The sequence below is a fragment of the Anabrus simplex genome, chromosome 7 (genome assembly GCF_040414725.1).
Source record: "Anabrus simplex isolate iqAnaSimp1 chromosome 7, ASM4041472v1, whole genome shotgun sequence".
In the NCBI taxonomy this organism is placed as follows: Eukaryota; Metazoa; Arthropoda; class Insecta; order Orthoptera; family Tettigoniidae; genus Anabrus; species Anabrus simplex.
The window spans coordinates 248,624,005-248,630,004 of NC_090271.1; the positions used below are offsets into that span (position 1 = coordinate 248,624,005).

General features: G+C 45.7%; 1 non-coding gene across 1 annotated transcript; it reads left to right on the forward strand.

Moving 5' to 3' along the window:
- The first annotated feature begins 4,263 nt into the window (after window positions 1-4,263).
- On the forward strand, window positions 4,264-4,336 carry TRNAV-CAC (transfer RNA valine (anticodon CAC)). Its single transcript has one exon. It is a non-coding gene; the product is annotated as a tRNA-Val (tRNA).
- The last annotated feature ends 1,664 nt before the right edge of the window (window positions 4,337-6,000 follow it).

A 6,000-nucleotide genomic window follows, 5' to 3' on the forward strand; every position in this document is an offset into this window, starting at 1 on the left:
AATGTAAATAAGTCGTGAAATGTACATGGTGTAACGTTTGTGACTGAAAATAATACCTCTTTAAGATACAGAATTGAACGAAATTTGTTTTTGTAGAAAGTAGAAAATGTTTACGTTCTGTATAATACTTGCACCTTACTATCTTAAAGGTAATAATGCGAGTCACGGATGTTACATTCCTATCACCACTGATAGTTTTAGGTTAAGGCTGTCTAACTTCATGAACTATAGTCCAAGTTACATATATACCAAATATATTATTGATGTGTAGGAATTGATTTTATTAAGTCATAGAGTAAAGTGAAATTAATGCTCTTCATTCCATCTAGAATTTATTTTTTATGTTATATTGAAATGTCCTTAAAAGTGTTAGGTATACAGTAATATAAGATAACCTATAATTAGCTCCAAAATTATGTTTTCTCTTGTTGCAGATAATGCCACCTGTAAAGACTGCTCCTAGAATGACAAAAATGAGAGCTAAAAAGAAATATGAAAATCCAGAAAGAGGCTGCATATTTGGAGAAGGATAGAGAAAGAAATAGGCAAAAACGGCAACAAGAAAAAGAAAAGTATTAAAGACAAAAATGCCTTTTGAATTTGTTGAAAGAAAAGACTAATTGAGGGTGCAGGAATGAACGAAGAGAAAGGCAGAGGAAAGGAAGACCAACACATCTCTGAACCATTCAGCTCATACTATTCAGCAAGCATGCTTCGAAAAGCTGTTCACAGAGCACGTAAGGCTTTGACATTCAGCCCTCCAAGAAACCGATTTTTTTTCCGCTTTACATCTCACCAACACAGAGAGGACTTTTGAACCTTAATTAAGGTACGGTCCCAACATTTGCATGGTTTGAAAATGGGAACCACGGAAAACCATCTTCAGGGCTGCCGATAGTGAGATTCGAACCCACTATATCCCGAATTGTAAGCTCACACTGCGCGACACTAACCGCACAGCCACTTCCTCGGTACGCTATTTTTAATAATTGGAACATTGTTTCTTGTCCTTAATAATATAACTCATTACACTGGAGATTAGAACCATACTAAGAATATTTCTCTTCTTTCCTTCTTCTTCTTCTCCTCCTGCAGTATCCGCACTGTAACTTGCAGTAGTCTTTCCTGCCATATCAAGTTGCCGTACCCTAAATGTCGAACGGCAGTCGGAGGTTTCGCTTCCAGAATAAAGATCCCCGCCGACATTTTCGGTTCCCTTCTGTGATCACTTGTGCCGAAATAGGCTGTTTACGTCGGTTTTCCGCAGACTTTACACGATTTCTTCATAATCATCATCAAATGCTTTCATTCCCCACTCTGAAGAGTGTCACACGATAACATAAGAGGGAGTTTTTCTCATCCTACGCCAAATGATATACAAGAAATATTGTGCTATAAATGCATCTAAATATAAGGACGTTTGGAACGCAAGAATTAGGTGGTACTAATAGCATGGCGTTCTGAAGTATGATACATCTTGTCATACATAGTGCATTACTATAAGTCATTGTTCATTTCTTGGTGTTGAAGGGGTTTCTACAAGAATTTCTAAAGGTGTGAAGTTAAAATGAGTATTTAAGCCTGAATGGGTAGTGAGTAAATGGAGATCGAGTGTCTGATTAGCTGCAGCCTGAAGATGTGTGAAAACCAGGTGTCTATTTTATGGATGGATATTTAGCAAGGAGATTGTAACAAATCTGACAAGATTTTCAATTGTACGGTGGGGAAAAGTGAACGGATGCTCGTGGTTGGTGGGTCGATAGTGCGAACCGGGCTATTAATTCTGGGTGATTTGAGGGAGGTGCCGGACTTCCTCGACAGCGGCGAGGATAGACTGGATGGCTGCCTCCGCAAGTGTTACACCGGGCAGGGTGTAGATTGTTGGGACACTTTTGTGATGACATGATGCTGAGTGCAATGACCGCTGATTGGGTGATTTGCTTTGCACTGAGCCGTTGTGTGATTGTTCTAGATGAGGCATCTTTCACATCTGATTGACTGTGGAGGTGGAGCATGAGAAGGTTCGAGTTTCTGATGGTGGGGATGGATCGATACATCACTAGCAAGCAGTCTGTCCACGTTGGCTGGTGTTGGCAGAAGAATCCGCTCCAGGAATGTTGGACCCTCCGTATTCCGGTTGTGAAAGGGCTTCCGAGCAGGCAATTCCTCCGCACTGAGCTCGGCGAGAATCGACGCAACCACGGATGACGCAACTTAGGAGATTATAACGTGGTGGTGGAGGTGGTGGTGGAGTGGGTGGTAGTGAGAGGGATTGAAGGATAGCTGATCCGAACGGAGTTGCTCCGATTTTGGTAGCGAGGTGGTTTGCTGCTGTTTTCCCGTTGATTTGAATGATGATTCCTTTTGAAGTCTGCCTGATATCAGCGATGTCCTCTCGGCGCGTGTTGCAGCGAAGAAGCATAGAGAAGATGGCTTGAGGTGTCTGAAATTCTGGAGAAGAGTTAAGGAGGAGAAATGCATGTGTGCAGGAAGGGGTTTGTTGGAGAAATCGGAGGTGGTTGATGGGTCGTCTAGTGCCAGAAGTGTAGGAATATTCAAGCCGAGAGGAGGTGGTGTTAGTGGTGGTAGTAGATGGGGAAATATGTTGTATGGTGGTATCCACTGGAAGAGAAGTTGCGGCTGCTGTGGGCGTCTGTGGCGGTGATGCCGAGTTCACTGCGAGGCAATGCGGAGCACGCGTTCCTTCAGGGGCCGGTTGATGCGTCATCATCTGGTACTGAGTTCGCGGGTTGTCCGGATGCGTAGTTGGATTTGCTGGCAGAAAGCGTGCTTCATAATTCGGAGCTGCGTAGCTGGACATGAGAGCCGCGTGAAAGGCTACGGCGGCGGTGTCTACGGCGAATTGTCCGAAGCCGGAGTTGGAGATGGTGGTGTTGCAGGTGGTAGCTGTAGTAGTAGCAGGAGAATATGGCGCGTAGGGGTACATGATTGTGATGTACTTCAGACCCCGGCGCGATGTAAATAAGGAAGAATTGGTAGACACGGATCAAGGCTAAGCTGCTGACGAATCCTCCTAGTGGACAGTGCTGCCGATTGGCACGTCTCGAGGTGAGACCTCACTGGTTTGCGTTCGTCCACCTGACTAGTCCACAATTTTTAAGGAGCAATACGCCTCTGTGGCTGCTTTCTGTATTGCAAACAGTCGGACGGCGAAGGATGCACGATTTCTCAGCACGACGGAACACCACCTCGTTGCTGACGTGGTCTACCCGTGAGTATTTTAACATTCTGCGGGACATGCACATTTTAAAGGCAGCAGTACGAAATCTGTAGTGTCCAACTTTAACACCGTAAAGAAGGACTGAAAACAGATAACACTTCTTCTGAGGCAGCCTGGGCGAGGTAGTGGTCCTTCTCCCTAGGTGTATTCCCGCGACCCAAATTCTCACGCTCCAGGACACTGCCCTTGAGGCGGTAGAGGTCGGATCCCTCGTTGAGTCCTAGGGAAAGACAAACCATGGAGGGTAAACGGATTAGGAAAGAAAGAAAGAAAGAAAGAAAGAAAGAAAGAAAGAAAGAAAGAATGGCACAATGGGACGATAGTAAATATGTTTGTGATACAACTTATATTAAATCTGTGCATTTCCCGGTCCACTCGGACAAGGGAATAAACCGATAATGGATGAATGAAAAAGAGGGAGAAGAAAGTAACATCTAAAAATTGGGTATTGGCGCGCTTCGAAACCGAGACGCCTCCTAGTGATTTAATGTCGCACTAGCTCATCGAAGGATTTAAGCGACGCAAGGGTCTAGGATTGGGAAAGTAGCGGCCGTGACCTTGATTAAAGTATAGCCTGGTGAGAAAATGGAAAACCACGAAAACAATCTTCAGGGCTCTCGATGATGGGTTTCGAAACCACCTTCTACCAAAAGCAAACTTGCAGCTGCGTGACACGTACCGTACGCGTAATAGTTGGAAATGTGTCTTGCAGTGGTCCTGTAATAAGCCAAAAGCCAGCGAGTTGCCGCTTTTAACACTTGTCTGATCATACCAGCCAGGATCGAACTCCCTATTTAAGGAACTGGAGGATAACGACTAAACCAATTCTTCACTGAGAAGGTGGATCAATTAAGAACAGTCCGGATTCATACTACATTATACCTTAATAAACAAACAAGACCTATCTGTGTCGGTGCGACGTAAAGCCCCTAGCAAAAAAAAACAACAAAAAAACAAAAAAAAAACTCCTAGTCAATTGTGGAGCGGATAAGCTGCATCTTATACTCCACCGTACAACGTTCGTTTCCGTAGTGTAGTGGTTATCACGTGCGCCTCACACGCGCAAGGTCCCCGGTTCGATCCCGGGCGGAAACATTTTATTTTTTTAAACTGCGTTGTGACAACAGGATAGTTTCCATTCTCGATATATAGTCACTCCTTTGTTAGTTGACTTAAATCTCCGGCTATAACCCCGTAGAAAAATAAGATAATAATTTATCTTTCTTTCTTAATCCGTGTACCGTGTAGGGTGGGTGTTTTCGTCGCATTCAGAGAGGGAGACGACGTCCAGCTCCTCAAGGGCAGTGTCCTGGAGTAGGAGTAGGAGGACCAGTACCTCGCCCAGGCGGCCTCACCTGCTATGCTGAACAGGGACTTGTGGTAGGATGGCAATATTGGAAGGGAGAGACAATGAAGAGAAAAGAAAGCAGCCATGGCATTTGCCTGGAGAAGAATTTGGAAACCACGGATAATCACTTCAACGATGGCTGAGGTGAAAATCGACCCCCTCTACTTACTTGACCTCCCGACGCTGGGTTTACCCGTTCCAGTCATTGTACCACTTTTTCAAATTTCGTGGCAGAGCCGGGAATCGAACCCGGGTCTCCTGGAGTGGCAACTAATCACACTAACCGCTACACCACAGAGGTGAACCTGTCTCTGTCTTTCTCTCTCTCTCTCTCTCTCTCTCTCTCACACACACACACAGGGATAGGAGTGAGAAGGAAGTAAGCATGGCCTTAATTAAGACACAGTCCCAGCATTTTCCTGGTGTGGAAAGAAATAAACTACGGAAAACCAACTTCAAGGCCGCTAGCAGTGATATTCGAATCCATCATTTCCGGAATGCAGGTTCATAGTAATGTGAACCGAACCGCGGCGCCAACTCGCTCGGTCAAGGTACTATAGCATCAGTTTCTTGGCTTGTAGCTTCCACACCAAAGTCTCAGTTTTATTCATGGCTGTGACAGTATGGAGCTGCTGAGTGAGTGGCGCTGATTAGCGACATTCATAGTGCGTCTTGATGTAGTTAGAGTCGTGCTACAATACCATTTTCCAGCGCAGTGTGGAAAGCTATGGCAAACTACATCACCCATCCTCATGCCGTGTACTCACCTTCATGGTGCCACCAACTGATTTCTTTTTTTGCTAATTTGTTAACGTCTCAGTAACATATCGAAGGTTTTCAGCGAAGCGGTAAAAACGTGGCAAGAAAATGTTAAGCGGTAAATAAAGCCGTTGTATACGGTAAGACAATTTGAACGTTTATGTACGGTACTGTAAAATTAAGTCCGCCTCTGTGATGTAGTGGTTAGCGTGATTAGCTGCCACCCCCGCAGGTCCGGGTTCGATTCCCGGGTCTGCCACGAAATTTGAAAAGTGGTACGAGGGCTGGAACGGGGACCACTCAGCCTCGGGAGGTCAACTGAGTAGAGGTGGGTTCGATTCCCACCTCAGCCATCCTCGAAGTGGTTTTCCGTGGTTTCCCACTTCTCCTACAGGCGAATGCCGGGATGGTACCTAACTTAAGGCCACGGCCGTCTCCTTCCCTCTTCCTTGCCTATCCCTTCCAATCTTCTCATCCCTCCACAAGGCCCCTGTTCAGCATAGCAGGTGAGGCTGCCTGGGCGAGGTACTGGTCATTCTCCCCAGTTGTATCCCCGACCAAGAGTCTGAAGCTCCAGGACACCGCCCTTGAGGCCCTAGAGGTGGGATCCCTCGCTGAGTCCGAGGGAAAAGCCGAACCTGGAGGGTAAACA